The sequence below is a fragment of the Octopus bimaculoides genome, chromosome 8 (genome assembly GCF_046866305.1).
Source record: "Octopus bimaculoides isolate indiv1 chromosome 8, ASM4686630v1, whole genome shotgun sequence".
Lineage (NCBI taxonomy): Eukaryota > Metazoa > Mollusca > Cephalopoda > Octopoda > Octopodidae > Octopus > Octopus bimaculoides.
In genome coordinates this window covers 87,486,195-87,505,720 of record NC_142935.1, presented here as the reverse complement: position 1 = coordinate 87,505,720, position 19,526 = coordinate 87,486,195, and the positions used below count along the sequence as shown (strand labels likewise).

At 33.7% G+C, this 19,526-nt stretch overlaps 1 protein-coding gene across 2 annotated transcripts in view; it reads right to left on the bottom strand.

Moving 5' to 3' along the window:
* The window catches only part of LOC106874006 (focal adhesion kinase 1), a 235,425-nt gene extending 216,748 nt beyond the window's left edge, over positions 1-18,677 (bottom strand). For both annotated transcript variants that reach the window (XM_052970233.2, XM_089356767.1), the window contains exon 1: positions 18,437-18,677. The gene's annotated coding sequence lies outside the window, so the exon portion shown is untranslated. The remainder of the gene's footprint in view (positions 1-18,436) is intronic.
* Positions 18,678-19,526: the final 849 nt, after the last annotated feature.

The following is a 19,526-nucleotide window of genomic DNA, read 5'->3' as shown; positions in this document are numbered from 1 at the left end:
TTAAACCTGATCAAGTAGACATAAGGCTAAAAGCATTCCAGCTGCAACCACCCAATCTTTTCTCTAGATGAACTGGCAGATAGAATACCTAATGGAACTCTGATTCTCTGCACTCTAAGTTCAAACCCCACTAAGGTCAACTCTGCCTTTTATCTGTTTGTGGTTCACAATAAAGCACCAATATAGGTCAGTGGATTAGTGGAAGTGTAAGAATACCAAACTGGATTTCTTGCAACGCTTTGTGTTCTGAGTTTATGTCCTACCATGGCCTATATGAGTGGTAGACTCAATCCACTCTCTGCTATTTGGATCCTTGGGTGTCTTTAGTGAATTCTCTTTGATGCAAGGACTCAAGTTAGGCCTATAATTTGCAGATACCACCATTATCCCTCTTACCAGTCACAGAAGCCCTGTAAAGGGTCATGCACACTGTCTTTCCTTTTGACAAAAGAATGGAAAAAGAAATTTATAACCAAAAGATTATCTAATATGCATTTTTTAAAGACAGTATCATTTGGATTGGAGAGGTACTTGGCTGCTGTATTTAGCAAGTTGAATGATCATGTAAAGTCATTCTTGTTAGGTAGAGGGGACAAGTGTTGATGTAATACAACAGTTAAAATTCAACAGATTTACCAGCTGTCATTAAATGTGTTGTTGTAGGCAGGGGTAAGGTCATTGTTAAAGAGGAGAAGGATGTGAGGGAGGAGACAAACAAGGAGGAAGGAGAAAAAGAGAGAGAAAGAGTGGGCATATTTTTAATTTAATTAACCTTTAGAAGGACAAAAGTCAAAATCTCATCTGGCTGGATTTGAAACCAGAACACAGAACATAACAAAATACTGTCGGTCACTTAATTCCCCTGCCACATTATTACAATGTCAGAAATATGTCTGAAAACTAGTACCCAGTTTATGGTTCTTAAACTCAATGAAGTCCAGGGTCAGAGAATGCACCCCAATAAAGTGAAGTGAAAATAGGGGTGGAAAAAATACTTAAAGGGAGGGAACATGAAATATTATTTTCCGTTTTAAATCTGAAAGAAAAATTATAGTTTTTGTTTTAACAAGTTGTAGTAGCTTTAAAATATGTAAAAAATTATTAGTGGAAATGATAAATCTAGTAATTAGAGCAGAAAAGATTTTTTTTTACTCCGTATCTGGATGGTTATAAACAACTCTGAGAATAGATAAAGATTTGCAGTAAAGAGTAGGAGGAGCAGATGGTTTGGAGGTCTTGGGGTACTTGCTGCTGTTTTCAAGAAGTAGGTGAGGAGAGGCACAGGTCACAGAAATAGTTGAGAATAATTGTGATAAGAGATAGTACATACACATATGTTTATTTGGAGAACATAAAATAATTACCATTGACTAAAACAATATTATCATATCCTGTATATGGCTTGGCTTTCTTGGTGGAGAAAGGTGGGTTTCAGGTGCTCCTAACTTCTTTGGAAATAAAAAGCAAATTGGTCTAAGTTTTTTCAAGGGCCAGTACATATAACTCTGGCCTCATGGCATGAAGCATAGATTTAAATTCACTGACCAGATGAACTCAGGGAATGTAGAATATACTCTCACAGGTAATTACACTCCCAGATGATCAGGTGAATACTTGGAATACAGAGTATACTATCTTAGCTAACTACATTCCCAGATGATCAGATGAATATACTAATACAGGTAACCACATTTCCAGATGATCAGGTGAATAACTTATAACAGGTAAATACATTCCCTGATAATCAGATGGACAGAAGGAATAAAGAACATTGTTCTACCTCAGAAACCTCAGTGTCATCCCCATCATCATTATTCATTGTCCATGTTTTATGCAGGTATGGGTTAGATGGTTTGACAGGATCTGAGAGGTTTAAGGACTGTATTGCACTCCAGTATCTGCTTTTGCAGGTTTTCAACAGATGGATGTCCTTCCTCATGTCAGTCACTTTACATGTGTTGGATGTTTTTTTTTTCGTAGCACCAGCACTAGTGAGGTCACCATGTAACTTATAAAACTAAGATCCTCTTTGACTGAGTGGAGCTACAGTAGAGAGATGGGTAGCTGTATGCCAAACAACAGGTTTCTTGTAGTAGAAGGCTACATTGCTACTCACATTATAGAAGAGGGGGGGGGAGTGACCTAATTAAAAAAAAATTAAAGCATATTTGAATTTAAAACATGTGAACATTCCATTTTTGATTCTGTAAGACTGGATTATGCAAATACTGTGAATGTGCATTCAGTATGAATCCTTGTACCATCAGTAGTTGATTACCATTTTGAAGATAGCAGAGACACTAGCTGAAAGAGAATTGGAAACTTATATGGAAAAGTTTCAGTAATAACCATAAAAGTTCCTTTAATGACCGATGTTTTTTTGCAAAAAATTGAGTTGTACATTCAGTATTGTTAAAAGACTTCACAGAAACTGGCTTGTGGGGATCTATTTTGCTTTTAACAATTGGTCACTTGTTAGAGATTCAGCTACTACATAAACGGAATGAGCAATTACAAAGAAGTTCCCTCGCTAGCTGAAATGACCCCTATTTTCTTTAAAATAGGGATGCATGTTGCAAGAGACTTACCAGTCACAATGAGCATAGTCAGTGACAGTAAAATAAGTTTCCCTTCGTGACTAATGTGACCCCAATTTTCTTTGAAATAAGGATGTTTGCAGCAGGGAAGTTTAGTAAGGTTCAATGACAACATGAAAAAAGTTCCCCAGCTGACTCACATGGTCCTTACTATGAAAATAAAAATATTAGTCAACAGGGATCTGAATGTTACATCTGCCAGCTTGTGTAACTATATAGACACATACTCGGTAGTTCATGTCCCCTGCTACAACTTTAAAAGAGATTGTTAAGTGTTAAGGGTGATCTGGTTGCTCCATAGTCCAAATTAGGTATCTTACCTAAAAATCTCTGACTCATAAGTAACTATATATAAACAGTAGGGAGTTTGTTGGTTGGGAAGATATGGCTGCTACATTTTATACATTAAAGAACTATGTAGCCAAACCATTCTCTGATTTGAATGGCCCTACTACCATTTTATAGACAGATGGGGAATTGAGAGAGAGAAGAGGTGGTGGTGGTGACAGATTTAGCTCCCTACATTAGGCAGGTTGAATGAACTACTTAGGAAAAGCCCTCCCCACCTACTAAGTTAGGCTTGATACTATTTTACCATTTACTTCAATGAAGCAAGATCTCTTCCATCACTCAGTGCACACAAGAAGTGTCAGAATGGAGAAAACTGAATGACAAAACTTCTCTTCTGAAAAGCATTGAACTTCAACGATAAATTGATAAGTATGGTAACCACCAGAGAATCTAAACACCATACCAGAACTTGTTCTCTTATATCAGAGATAAAACTTTCCTCAAAACGAATATATTTTCTTCTCTTTCTCTCCCCTCCCTCACATCTGTCCTTTTCAGATCAACAACAGAACATATGCCTTGAGCTACTTACAAATAACCTTATATCATGGAAAAGTTCTAGATAACATTCTCCTCCTACACCCAAAACTTCCGTTGGAGATATCACATCAGTCTCTGATACAATTTTTGTAGTCCTCGTAATAAATGAAGCTCATCCTTACCCACTCCACACCTGACATTCCATCCTCATTGAAGAGCTTTGCTTATTTAACTTTTAAAATTACCCTTACTATATCACATTTCAATGCCGATTGATGAAAAGGTTATACATAAATTATACATTATTACAACAAAATGATTTGGCTATTTTGTTACCATATTTCTATTGAAATAAACTGCTTTTATTTTCAGTTAATTTTAAAAATAACAAAGAATCTCATAAAATAAGTCATTATTAAATTGGTGTTTGGAACATGAATTAACATGAAATTTTATTGTTTTAATTTAGATCACTTTAAAACAAAAAGTTTATATTATAAGAGTCAGGGGCAGTCTCAGGCAGAATGATATTGAAAGGGTTCAATGTGTTAGGATGAAAGATGGGAGATTTTAATTTTTGAGTTTGAAATTTAAAACGATTGACATTTAAACCTGAAGCAAAATTTGACTGAATAAAAATTCATAATTAAAAATGTAATACTTCTGTAAATCATAACCAGATTATTCTTTTCAAAAAATTGCATCAAACATATTTTTACAAAATGAAAATCTAATTTGAACTCAAAAGGAAATTTAATTTGATTTCAAACTGAAATTTCGTCAGTTCATTTTAGCTTGATTTAAAATTAAATCGATTCAAATATCAATCTTAGTTTGAAATTAATTGTGTGTGTGTGTGTGTGTGTGTGTGTGTGTGTGTGTGTGTGTGTGTGTGTGTGTATTCTCAATTGAAGGGAAAAGAAAATTTTGAATTTATTTATTCATTAAACTTGTAATTTAACTCATCTTGTTGTTGGGGTTACCCCAACAAGTTGTGAAATTATGCTACCAGAACTTGCTATGGAGAGACTGCCCCAATTAAAAGTTCAATAATGCAATCTATGTTGAAGTGGCAGAGTGGCTTCAAATCAACTTGCTTTAAAACTTCCAGGAAGTACTTGACCATTAAGGCTATGTCATGGGCAAGTTTGAGAGAGCAATTTTTTATAGATCAATGGCAAAAACCCAGCCCAATGGAACCAACACTCATCTTCACAATGTATATTGACAATAGATATATCTGCATACTTTGTTTTGATCAGTTCAATCACCAATCGTCAGAGTATTTTATCTCAGAATATATAGATTGTTTCAAACTGAATTTGAAGTAGAGTTCAGTATTCCAAAGCTAAGCTTTGAGCCAGGGTTAGCATCAGCACTTCGAAACTTCAGTACCAGTTGAAAGAAATCCTCAGCTTAGATAGCAGACATCTAAATGTTTGAGATGAATTGTTAACAAGATTATAATTTTCTAGAATATTAATCTCATTCTTAGATTGTATATTTACAATGCATGTACACCATACTTTGAGCAATTCAATCACCTGGCCTAAGACAAGATTTTGGATTTAGTTTATTCCTGGATATGTAGTGATAAATTACTTAAGAACAGAGAGTGTAAATGAGTGAAGTAATCAACTGAGAATTAACTTTTTAGGATTCAGATTACTGTCGAAGGTGCAATGGTGATGCTTATTTATTCACACTGTTTTGAATTAATCATGCATTATCTTTTAGCTTTGAGGTTTCAATGATGTGATTGGTCACTTTTAGATATATAGGGTAGGTGTAAAAGGATAGATCTTGCCAGTTTGAACATGAAACTGAATATTTTAGCCTAATATGGCTGCTTTAAATGCTAAAGGATTAGAGACTTCTGCAGAAGTAAGAATGAGAAAGAATTGCACTAGTTTGTGAATGAAATGTGCAAATGGATGAAACTGTAGCCTAAGTTGGTCAGTTATAGAGTGTGAATAAACAGATGACAGTAAGAAGACATTATGTAATCTTACAGATTACATAATGAAGAATTGAAACATAGTTAATGATGGTTGGGTGGGGGCAGAATTAATGATCAACACATTATCGTAATCATCAAGTTTAATGTTTTCTATGAGAGGCATTAGTTGGATGGTTTGATGGGATCCAACCAGCCATAATGCTGTGTCAAGTTCCAATGTCAGTTCTAGCATGATTTCTATGACTGGATGCCCTTCCTAATACCAACCACTTTACAGCTGGTGCTTTTCATGACACCAGCACTAGTGAGATTGTTAAGTAGCTTGCCAGACAAAGAAAAAAAGACGCCCCTTCAACTGAGAGGGTTGTGATACAGGGTGAGGTGTGTATTGTGTTATATTCCTATATATGGGTATGTGAATGTTTTGATAAATATCAGTAATATACTGATGGTGTGTTCAATTAATTGTATCTCTAATTTATTGTGATACGGTGCAAATGCTTGCATTTGAGTGTACACCTCTGCTAAAGGCATCCAAAAGGCCATGTAGTGATGTTAAATTGGATGGTCGATTAAGTCTATCACTCAAAAATAGATACAATTCCTGTAGTGGACATCTATAGTTTCTGCTTAAGAAATTTCACTTGAGGTTACGATGTCCATGGTTTCATGCCATAATATCAAACCTAAAACCATGTGATTTGTAAAGTGAATTTCTTAACCATATAGCCATGCCTTTCTGCCCTAAATCAAAATTTAAAAAGTGAGAACAGTAAAACCACCTGTCAGTTGAAATGTTTACATCCAGAAGGAAATACTAAGAATGTCTCGAAATGTCAGTGGCCGAATGAACTAAATTATTAAATTCCAACAAATCATAAATCACTAACAAAAAAAATATATGAAAATATATACATGAAGAAATTTTTTCAAAACAACCGAACATCAACCTCACCAACTGACTGGTCCACAAGCATGTTTCTTTTCTCTGCCACTTCTACCACAGCTTCTGCTTTTCTCAACTAACAAGCTGGGCACCACCTCCATCTTAGTACATCCAACACACCCATCTTTCCTCCTCATGTCATCTTTATTGTATCTTGCTACCAAAACCCAGCAGTAAGCACTTTGCAAACATCCTGGAATATCCCCCCCACCTACCCATGTTTTCCATACAGGCATCAACCAACTGAAAGGTTTCAACTGAACATCAACTGCACCCACCTCGTTAAGTTATGGGTGTTATACTTCTTCCTCATCTTAATAATGGTTTTCTGAAAAGTCAGGTTTGCAATAACCTATCCTAAAGTTGTTTTTGTTCACACCCACAAAAGTTTCAAGACATCATCATCTTCATGATCATTTTGTCATCTACTTGCATGGACCAGACAATTCGCTGAGGCAGATTTTTCTACAACCAGATACCTTTTCTACACCAACCCTCACCTGTTTCCAGGCAAGGCATATTTCTCCCACACATACACACCACCACCAAAGGGTTAACAGAATTAACACTTGCCACTGGATATATTCACTACACATACTGATTAGTGTATAAACAAGTCTTTAACCCTTTTGATACCAAGTTACTTAAGACTGCTCTTGGTTCTATGATACAAACTTTTCTATCTTCAAATGATCTGAATTAAAACCTACCCTCAAAACTTCATGTTTATTTCTGTTTCAAACATCAGCTTAATAATTACAAGGTTATTTTACTAAATTCTAAATTATTTTCAAAATTAATTGAAACGGTGTATTTTAACAGAAATATGGTAACAAAAGAGCTTAATGTCTCAGGGCTACCACCTTTAGTAGCTTCATTTTCACAAGTTTGTTATTGTATTTTCTTTTTACACTCAAGTATAGTGCTACCCAACCCCAATGCTTTATATTAAATTTCTGGCATTATATAAGAATATTGTAGGCAGAACACTCCTCTAATATATTACCCCTTATCCATACATTAGATATATAAAACAAACATAACCATATTTCCATGTTAGGGATGGGTCATTGTTGTTTTTATAGTAACGCATTTTTTAATCACTGATCTGTAAAGTAGAAGTGGAATCTTAGTCAGCCAGACAGACTGCATTGTGTGAAGTTATGTGCCCTTACTTGCTAGTTACATCACAGCAACTGTATAAGGGTTTCAGACCTGGCTAGTTGAGACAGGTACAAGCAAGACTGCACAGACACACAATCACATGTTTTAACCATAAAAAAATTGTCAAATACCTCCTAGCAATAAACAGATATATAGGAGTGTGTGTATGTGCGCGTATCCGTGTCCTGACGTTATATGGTGATTGTAAAAAAGTAAACGATGTTTGTTTCCAGCCTTTTGTGAAAAATGTCTGGTCAAAGGCAAATTTTATCTTGCTTGAAAACAGGTATGTGTTGATGACAAGAAGGGTATCTGGCCATAGAAAATTTACCTCAAGCTCTGTCTAACACCTGTAAGCATGGAAAAGTGGATGTTAAACAATGATTTTATATATATATATATATATATATATATATATATATATATAACTCTGAGTGGTTGGCGTTAGGAAGGGCATCCAGCTGTAGAAACTCTGCCAAATCAGACTGGAGCCTGGTGTTGCCATCCGGTTTCACCAGTCCTCAGTCAAATCGTCCAACCCATGCTAGCATGGAAAGCGGACGTTAAACGATGATGATGATGATGATGATATATAATGTATTCAAAATGTTTAACATTCAAATTTAAATACCAAGAGGCACTTTAGTCCAGACCACTATCAATACTATTTAATAATATTTGTTTCTAAGGCACAAGGCCAATGATTTTAAGGAAAGGGGTTGGTTGATACCATTAACTTGACCTCGAAAGGATGAAAGTTTATCACAACAGAATTTGAATTCAAGACAGTGCCACAACCTCCATACCCCGCCCCAAAAAAACCAAGTGCACATGATTCAGCCAATTCACCACTACATCAAGTTACAAATTTTGGGATAAGGCCAGCAATTTTAGGGAATGGGCAAGTCAATGTAATCAATTTCAGTACTTGACTGATGTACTTTATTTTATCAACTCCAAAAGGATGAAAGGCTAAGTTGAACTCAGAATGTAAAGTGCTGGAAGAAATATCACCAAACATTTAGTTTGATGTGATAAAGATACTGCCAGCTCACTGTTTTTAATGTTATAATAATATAAGGTGGTGAAGTGGTAGGCAAAATGCTTAGCAGCATTTCATCTGTCTTCATGTTCTGAGTGAGGTCAAATTTCTCCATGGTCAAATTTGTCTTTCATCCTTTCAGTGTTGATAAAAAGAGTACCAGTTGAGCACTGGGGTCAATGTAATTGACTTGCCCTCTTTGCTGAACTTGCTGGGCTTGTATCGAAATTTGAAATCAACATATTATTATAATGATAATATATTCTAATTTAGGAACTAGATCATACATCTTGGTGAAGGGATAGGATTGGCTAATTGAATCCCAGTCTATGACTGGTACTCTTTTGTCCCAGAGGATGAAGAGCTAAGGTGAACTCTGCTGGATATAAAAATCATTATATAAAAACAGCTTCAGGGCTTGGGTTTCAAATCTGAGATTTTAACATTTCTGCCAATAATTGTCTTCAGTGAGTTAGATAGAAAACAAAATCATTCTTGAATCAATTGTCCTTAATCTTCCAGATGCAGGAATGTTTTTTGTTACAATAAAATTAATGACAATTTTTACCAAATACGAAGTTAGAAAATTAAATAATTGAACTTTTCTTCATATATTCAATTTTTAATAAATTTCATTATCAATTTCTTTTTAACATTATACATTTCACTCTCAGCTGCTTCTTTGCACTTGTTCAGATTTAGAATATTAACAAAATTAATAATTTGTAGGTTGTTAATTCATTAAAAAAAAAAAAAAAAATAGGCATAGTGATTTTAAAATAATGTGAAATTTTGTATTGAAAATTAAATATATTTTTCAGTCATTCATATGTTTTAATTAGTGTACTGGTTTCAGTTGGGTGACAAACCTTATGTCATGATTAATTACAATCGAAAAAGTATTTATCATTTGAATAGTATTACTTAATAGTTATTAGATTTACACTAGATATAGCAGCTAAAAACAAAGTATACAGTAACTAAACTATTTTTTTTTAGAGACCTTCAAATGATGAAACAGTTTATGAAAAATATTTCATATGTCACTCAGCTTTTTATACTAGTCATAAATTTGAAGTCTACACTATAAAATATATAGTAACTAAACTATAATTTATCATTGATTAAGGTTCTGAAAAAAAATGCTTTCTAACATTGGAGCAAGACCACAATTTTGTGAAGAGGGATTTAAACTTGGATCAATCACAATATAACGTATTTAATAGAGCTGTAAGGGTACCAAAAGGTGTGGTATTTGTTCCATCTATCTACAATCCGAGTTCAAATACTGCCAAAGACAGGTTTACCTTTCATCCTTGGTTCAATAAATAGAATACCAGTCCAGTACTGACTCAGTTCTTTTGTTTGTTTGTTTGTTTCTCTCTCTCTGTCATACAAACATACGTTACATGGAAAAATGTGAACAAGAGAAATAATACTTGTAAGATTATAAACCTGGAAAATTACAAGACAAGTTATTATACTTGGAAAAGTTCAGGACAACTTAATTACATCTGGTAAAGTACAGAACAAGAAAATTTTTACTTAAAATATTGCAGCTAAGGATAAAATTTCAAATAAAATATTAGCTTTTATTAAAACTAAAACTTTTATTACAAGTTATTACTTCTATTTGTTATTACTTGTTATTTCAATTCAAAATTCAAAATAATTAAAATATATTTTGCACTTTAAAAAATTCATTTTTTTTAATTATTAATTAGAAATTTGAAAATAGGTTATAAAAATAATAGTACAACAAATAGAATAATACAAAAATTAGTTATATATTACAGTAAAATCTACCTAAAACAACAAATTCACAGTAAAATTTGCCAAGTCTTCACATTTTTAGTCTTGACTCAATGCCTATATTGGTACTTCTGGTTCTCATTTTTTAAGTATTCTAGTGTGTCGATATTTTAACAAAATGATGGTACCTTTTTTTAATTATAATGTTACTTTGTAAATTAAAATCAAATAATTTTTATTATTCAAATTTTATCCTTAGCTGCAATATTTGAAGTAAAAATTTTCTAGCTCTGTACTTCACTAGATGTAATAACTTGTCCTGTAATTTTCTGGGTTTATAATCTTAATATTATTTCTCTTGCTTGCATTCTTCCATGTAATCCATGTTTTTTTCAGGCTATGTTATTATGCTAATTAATAATGTGTCAATAATTTAAGATTTTATCTTATTGAAGAGAGAGAGAGAGAGAGAGAGAGAGCAGGGGAGAGGGGGGAGAGCAGGGGAGAGGGGGGAGAGGGAGAGAGAGTGAGTGAGAGAGTGATAGCATAAATCACATTCAATGAAAAAAAAGGTGTGAGAAACAATAAACAGAAAAATGTACACTGTCACTCTCTCTCTCTCTCTCTCTCACACACACAACACACTTTCTGTCTCACACCCCCCATTCAACACATACATGTCCTCTCTCTTTCACTTTATGCTGACTCCACTCACAAAAATAAATAAAATTCTTTTACGCTTACAGGTAACAGCTGAGCTGCATGCACACACCTTCGAGTTTAAACAAAAGATTGCCAAAATGGCTAGGCTATTGCCAAAATTTTTAATAATATTTCAATTTTTTTCATTTTTATGATATAATTGCATTCATTAATACAGAGGAAGTAATGAAACTAATTGCAAATTAGCAGTGTCGTTAATAATTTTTTTCCTTACCTCAATTATGCAGGTAACATATACTAAAAGTCCCCTTATAGAACTATATTCATAAAAATGTATAGAACTTCATTATCACCTTCAAATTTGAGAAAGAAACACTCATAACTTTCTTTTAAAACTTCACTGCATGAGATTGATACCATGAAATTCCTTGAAATGAGCTCTATCATTTAAGCTTAATTAAAATATAGTTTGTTTTTAAAATGAAAAGTTAATTATACTTAAATCCAATTTTTTGCCTTATATTTTATGATATTTTACCTCTCAACATTTTTTATACAAATTTTTATTGCATGGGACTAAAACTATGAAATTTTTCATGCTTTCATCTATCATTGAAGCTAAGATAAATATATTTTGCTTTTGAAATACAAAAGTTTTTTAGATCTAAACTCAGTTGGAGGCATTACTCTCCTATAAGGTTGCTACAAATTTTGATGTAAACTTTTTTCTACTGGACTAAATCTCAATTTTTCTTATGCCAAAATGTAGCTCGGGACCAGCCCTCTTCAAAAATGTTAACAGTTTTCAATTTGGTTAAGAACTGAATTAGTAACAAAGCTCTGAAGATTCTGCATGTGAGTAAATTGCAGCCTTAAGAATATTATTCAACTACTACTGTATTTGAATAATACATTTTCATCAACACTCTGGAAGAAATCAGCTTCATTCAGAACTTATGAAGAAAGCATTCCATCAGGTTAAAAATGCCCAAGACACCACATATGTCATGATGACACACCAAGACTTCATTCATCAGAAGTCAAGGGACCATCACTATACAGCTGATACTATTTTAACAAACTCTGAAATAATGACAGGTCAAATCAAACTTGGTAAGGTATGAACCTGGTATGGTGTGAACCTGGTAAGGTGTGAACAAAAAAAAACAATTGACATTTTTCTCTTGAAATCATACACCATCCATCTATTATCTCTGTCACTATCCCTGATAGAGTCGTAGGTGTAGAGTCCTTGGGCATCCACTCCATAGGGTACTAACAGAAGCATCACTTTTTGCTGACCCAGTGCAAATACCAGCTTTGTGTCTGGCACAAATAAAACGGCCACAAGCTGTAATATGAAAATGGGTCCAAAGAATAACTATACTGCATTGTCTGTCACATTGGTTAACAAGGAATGTATTTGGATCTTAGGTAGAGAGGTCCATTTGAAAAATATATTGCAGTCTCCACTCAATGTTGGTACAACCAACAATAAGCCTGCAACATGAGGTGGAAGCAAAAAGAGTGCATGTCCTAGAACCCTGATACTGCTCAAAAGCTACTAAATTCTAACCTCAATTTTTTTGTTTGTTTAGTGTCACCAAAACAGAGTGCTGCAGTTTTTTTTCTGAAAACAAAGACCCACTCTGTTAGCTGTGGAGCAGGTAGAATACAATAAAATAAATGAGTCAAAACTTATCAGGTCAGCTATTTATGACCAAAGCCAGAGACACAGTTTCAATTCTAGGTTAAAAGCATTTCCGTTTTATTCATATGCTTTCTAAAATATATAGGAGTGTACACACACAGATTTTTTTATATGCACACACAAACACACACAAAAATGAACACACATATATATATATGACGGACAAAGAAAGAGTACGTTGTCAGAGCCTCATATGTTGAAACCAACGAGCAAGTCCATTATATATATATATATATATATATATAACATTATATATATATATATTGTTGTACTTGGGGATGGTCATATTGCCAGTTTAGCCAATAAAAACACACGCACTGTATGTTAATTTGCTTCAGCTTTATATTACATTAATCTTAATCTTATTTCGGCCAGAGTTCTTTCGTCACACTTCTGTGACCTCATCAGTGGTCCTTTGTTTCCTTCTTTCTTATGTGTGTCTCACCTCGCTAACTATCAGCCATTTTGTATTTTGTATTCCTATTGTATGTGTCTACGCATGCGTGTCCTTCAATGTGTCTATGTCTTTTGTAAGTGCATGTGTGTATGGGGAGTGTCTGTATCACCTATATTCTGTTAATAGGTGTTCGTTTGTATTTGTTTTTATTTATTTATTTGTTCATGTGTGTGTGTTTTTTTTTTGGGGGGGGGGGTTAATTAAATTTTGTTAACGTATGTAGTATTTAATTCCATTTGTTTATCTATGTATTGTGTTATACTTTGTTCATATTATTGGTTTATGGGTAACATGTCACATGCTGTGGTTTGTGAGTGGTGTGTGTTAGTGTTCCATTCTAGTTTCCTATTCAGGCTAGGTTTCTCTTCTATTATGTGTGTAGCTTCAGTAATTTGTCTAAGTGCTGCATCACTGCTATGTGTAGATAAGATTTTAATTTCTATGTTGTTGATTGAGCCTCTATGTTCTTGCTCAGCATGCTGGTACAGAACTGATGAGTTCTTCCCTTCCTTAAGTTCCCTCCAATGTTCGTTTGCCCGCTCCCCTATGCTCCTTGCTGTTTCGCCTACATATGTCATTGTCTTATTTCGGCATCGTCCCTCTGTACATCTATAGGCTCAAGATGTCTGTTTCAACACACGATTTCACATCAAAAATCTTGCAATATATATATATATATATATATATATATATATATATATATATATATATGACACACATATACATACACACACACACATACATACATATACATACCCATGCATACACACACACACACACACACACACACCTGAGGCCTTCTTATTGCATATTAAACTTCTTAACCATCCAGTCATACAATGAAATGACATTAAATAAAACATCTACAGACTAATATGCTGACATCAGAAAGGGCAGCTATAGAAACCATGCCAAAGCAGACACAGGAACACAATGCAGTCCTCCTATTTGTCAGATCCTGTTAAGCCATGCAACCTATACCATCTTGGAAGACATGTTAAAAGATGAAATTACTAAGTCCAGGTAATGACAAATAGTGGGACTTACGGTTTTGATAGCAACTCTCCACTGAGAGACCCTCTAAGACAACTGAACCTGCTAAAAATAGCAGTAAATCTCTCTCAAATTACATCTAGCTGTCTGAAAAAAGGAAAGGCTACATGAGATAAGGCAACTCTGGATATCTTTGAGAAGACAAGATGATTACAGTTGGAATGTTTTGATCATAAATCTGGATGGTCAGAGCTAAACCAATGATTGTCAACCAATTTTTGCCTATGGACAACTTTGATTCCTATTTTACTCTACTGAACCTCCATAGCCATTCACTGTATGTATAAAAAAAGCTTACTGTATTTTTATAATTACATGTTAAGAATTCTATTAAAAAAATTTATATATTTTGAGTATTTTAAAAGTATAATCAATTTAACAAAATCCTACATAGACCTCAGTTGAGAACCACTAAGCTAAACAGTAACAAATAGAAGAAACTAAGTAAATTTTTAGATTTCCATTAGTTTCCAAGATGAACTTTTAATTGACCAACTTCTTGCTCTTGAAATTAACACATAAGCTGAATATTTTACTATTGCAGGCACCATAAGCACAACTGAATCAGTAGGGCACAATGTAACAAAATTGGACCTTTGAATTTTGGCAAGACAACAAATTGGTGCCTCACCACTAACTTTGATCCTTCATAACTTTCTGAAAAAAAATATATTCAAAATTTTGCAAGTGTATGTTTTTTAAGACAAAGATTACAATTACTTAGACTTCTTTCTTTCAAGAAAGAGTTTTAGATCACTCCTTCAACCTCCTCACTTTGTTTACTAACTCTTTAAAACTCACATTTTTAAATGACATTTTGCAGAAGTACATTTTCAAGAGTATAGATTACATGATGTTTTATGTTTCAAACACAAATCTAAAAACAGTGAAAAAAATACTAAATCTACAGAAATTGGTAGCAAGAAAGTCACAGCAGAGAACAGTTCAAAACTCCTCAAATATAAAATTTAAAAAACCACCTTCTGAATTTTATCAACATAACTGTAACCTCCACCCTTAAAAACATACATTAACCAAATTTTACATAAAAGTAAGCATTTTCAGGAAGTTATGAGGAACCAAAGTCAGAAGGGAATACCAAACTGTAGTTGTGCCTGAGAGAGAGAAAGAGAAGGATTGCTCCTGGTATTGGATGAAAGATAAAGTTAGGTGCCATCTAAATTCAGATGCAGAAACCTAATACTACAAAGCGTTCTATTAATTTTCCACCATTGATTGTCGTAATTGTAACCTATTTCCACTAAAGATTAAATAAAAAGAATTGAATGAATACATTCAGATGTAAACCAATTCTTAAAAGACTAAATAGTTTGTCGCCAAAAAAATACACAAGGACTTTAATAAATATGTACACACAGAGAGACACATATGTGCACAACATAATATTAGATGTGGTAGAAAATAAATAACGTAAACACATTCCTTCTATGCTTTCGATGAACAAAACAAAGAGAGTCTCCTGACGAACCGTTTCGAAGTTCATCGACTGCTCTTCAGAGGAGACGTATTTGATTTCCTTTCGCAATCGATGGCATAAAATATTCAACTACTATATAAAGGAGTTTGGAAGTAAGCTATTTCCGTGAATAGTTTAATTCGCATATTTATGCTTTAGACAGCTAGTCATTAACTTCACAATATATATTTTACGAACAGCGCAGCGTGAATTAGAAAGAATGACATTAAATTTAAATATTAAAGAGCCTCACTGCATGAAATTATATAACATCAGTTGAAGTATTATCTGGTGATTTCCGTTCAAAGCGACCTTTGACAAGAAAGAATTTGCCTTCCTCTTCACGGGCCCCTACCTGTCGGTGCAGAGTTGTCTGCAGGCGGCAAGTCAACTTGCTTGGGGGCTCCGATGAGGGGGACTAATTTCTTAAATTGTAAGAGGTTTGTAACTTCATATTTTGTAATTCACAGGATGAAGTACTTACAGACATCAACAATTTTGAGGACTAAAGTTTTATTTTAAGACGTGTAAAAGCTTCGTTTAAATTGTAAGAGGTTTTTAACCTCATATTCTGTAATTTACAGGAGAGAACATTGTTTTAGGGAGACGAGCGCCACATGTCTCCCTCATTTTATCATTTAATTTTATTATCATTCATCTCATTAATGTACTAGTCTAGCCCGCAACTGCTTCTTCTGTGTAATACCCTTGTGGCAAATCATATGAAATAAACTTGTAGTAATGGAAATATGTTCAACTGCGTGTATGGAGGTATGTGCACGAAAAGGAAAAAGAAGAGATGATGTCAGTGTCCTACAATATTTAAAACTATTTCTCTAAAGTCAAATGTGAAATAATAGAAGATAAATAAGTTGGTTAGAATTCATCCCACAGCAATTACTTGTCTGTTTAATTGATTGTGTGTGTGTGTGTAGTTGTCAAACGCCTGCAACAAACAAGTTTTGAAAAGTTGTGAAGTTTGCAGTCAAATAATAAAGGGTTTTTGAAATCATAAACTGGTCTTAAATAATAGTTATCTTGTTTTAAAGAGACTTTTTGTGTTGAAGAAGAATTTCTCTAAGGATAATTCAGTGTCAGAAACTTAAATACTATGTTCGGAAGTGTGTATGTGTGAGTGAAATACTGTATTTTATCATGATACAAGGCATAACAACATTTAGTTTCAATTATCTTGTTGAGATAATTGTATTCGCCTTCTTAAAAGTATTCCCAATGTATCTGCTGTACATTCAACGTTTCTCGGTTTTCACAATTGTTTTCCTAATTTATTTTTATATATATTTTGACCACATCGAAATATAACTCATTAAGGCAGATATAAACTTTTTAAAATGAATTTGTTTTTTAAATATAACTTTTTAGTCCTTAATCATTAATTTAGAGACTATTTAGTACTTCCCTACTTTATTCAGATGGGATTTTCTTTCACGGAGAGAACTACACACACACAAAATAGTGTGTGTGTGTGTATATATATATATATATATATATATATATATATATAGATAGATAGATAGATAGATAGATAGAGATGAGTCCAACACAACAGGAAGAGAAATTATAAAATAGATTTTCCTTTTCAAACAGAATGAGCAATATATAAAAATTGCGAGGGAGAAGATGAATGTTACAACAATTATTTGTATAGATATCGTTGACCTCCCTGCGAGAAAAAGATATGAACGAAGCTAAGCTTTCTCATGTGGCATGCAACAAGTTTTTCAAAGTTGTGTGGAATTAGCGATCAAAAATAAATGTATTTAACTTTTAAAACATTTTAACGCATAAAATGAAATTGCCTCGCGAATTTTGAATGAAGTAATTGTTTTTAATGCCGATATTAAAAGCAAAAGAAATAACATTCAATTGAAAGTAGATACATACCTATATGAAAACTTAAACTTTCACTACATACAAAAATATAGCTATAAAGTTGGGGGGTTTTTTGCCTTAAAGAATAAAGGGCAGTTTAAATCTACAAATAATTCATATACAATATAAAATTTAATTTATACGTTATATATAAAATTTTATATATATATATATATATATATATACACACACACACACACAGACACGAGTTAACCCAATTTTTCTAGACAAACCTGAATTCTTTTTGAACTTTTCTCCCGAGTTTTAAAATAAAAACAATTTTGATTAAACCATATGCTGAAGTAAGTACTAATACACTTTTTAAGAACTATCTTTTGTATTCCAAGTGTCGCCTATTATGTGTGTTTATATATATATATATATGTATATATATATATATATATATAAACACACACACACACATACGGAAAATATTCCTGAAATATTTTATTAAAGGATAAGCCTTACCTTAAAGACAATGAATAGACTTTTTCTTTACGATTCCTAATCTGATAAGGCATTAACCACAAATATTTCACAGCCAAGATATGTGTGTGTATGGAACCATCAGACATTGGAATACCTTTGATCATAAATCAACCTGATCAAAGTTGACTGAGGTTTAAACAACATTAAAAAGTTATTTTTTAAAGCACAGGTTTACTACGTTATACATTTTAAAGAAAAAAAGAAAAGTGGAATATTATATATATATATATATATATATATATGTGTGTGTGTGTGTGTGCGTGTGTGTGTGTGTGTAGGATAAAGATCAGTAAGTTACTAATACAGAAACTGTTATACATTTTTCCCTTTCTTGTTCAGACAAAGATAGAAATATACAAAATGAGTTGCTTCAACTTTTAAAGCAATTATCTTCTACTCACCCAAGTTAACACATTCTGTGTACATGTTGCTCACTGTTTTGCCACGGACGAAGCAGAAATTATGGTATTCCCGACGATAAAATATATATATAGAAGTGTTGGAATCAGATAAGGTATTAGCAAGATATGTATGAACTTCTTTTAAGAACGATGATAGATAAAGTTGCCTTGACTTTTATGAAAGAGAAGAGACGAAAAGTTGTTACAAGTTTGTTATTCCTGAGAGAGTTCTCAATAAGTCGAGTGGGAGTTTGAGTACTTGTTAACAGCTGTAATAGCAGCAGGAGCTAGCAGCTGAAATGTACAACAGTGTGTGTGTGCACGAAACTATATATTCATTTTATCTTTTACTTATTTCAGTCATTGAAATGCGGCCGTGCTGGTGCACCGCCTCGAAGGGTTTAGTTGAATAAATCGCCTCCAGTACTTATTTTTTTTCAGACCTGGAATTCGTTCTGTTGGTCTCTGTCTTTGTCGAGCCGCTAAATTAATGGGATGTAAACAAACCAACACTGGTTGTCAAGCAGTGGCGGAGACAAACTCAAACACACACACACATGTATGTATATATGTATATTTTATTCTTTTACTTGTTTCAGTTATTTGACTGCGGGCATGCTGGAGCGCCGCCTTTAGTCAAGGAAATCGATCCCAGGACTTATTTTTTGTAAGTCTAGTACTTCTTTTATCGGTCTCTTTTGCCGAACCACTAGGTTGCGGGGACGTAAACACACCAGTATTGGTTATCAAGCGATGGTAGGGAAACAAACACAGACACACAAATGTATATATATATATCATCAGCATCATCATCATCGTTTAACGTCCGCTTTCCATGGGTTGGACGATTTGACTGAGGTCTGGCAGGCCAGAAGGCTGCACCAGGCTCCAATCTGATCTGGCAGAGTTTCTACAGCTGGATGCCCTTCCTAACGCCAACCACTCCGAGGGTGTAGTGGGTGCTTTTACGTGCGACCAGCACGAGGGCCAGTCATGTGGTACTGGCAACGGCCTCGCTCAAAAGGTGTTTTTTTATGTGCGACCTGCACGGGAGCCAGTCCAGCGGCACTGGCAATGACCTCGCTCGAAT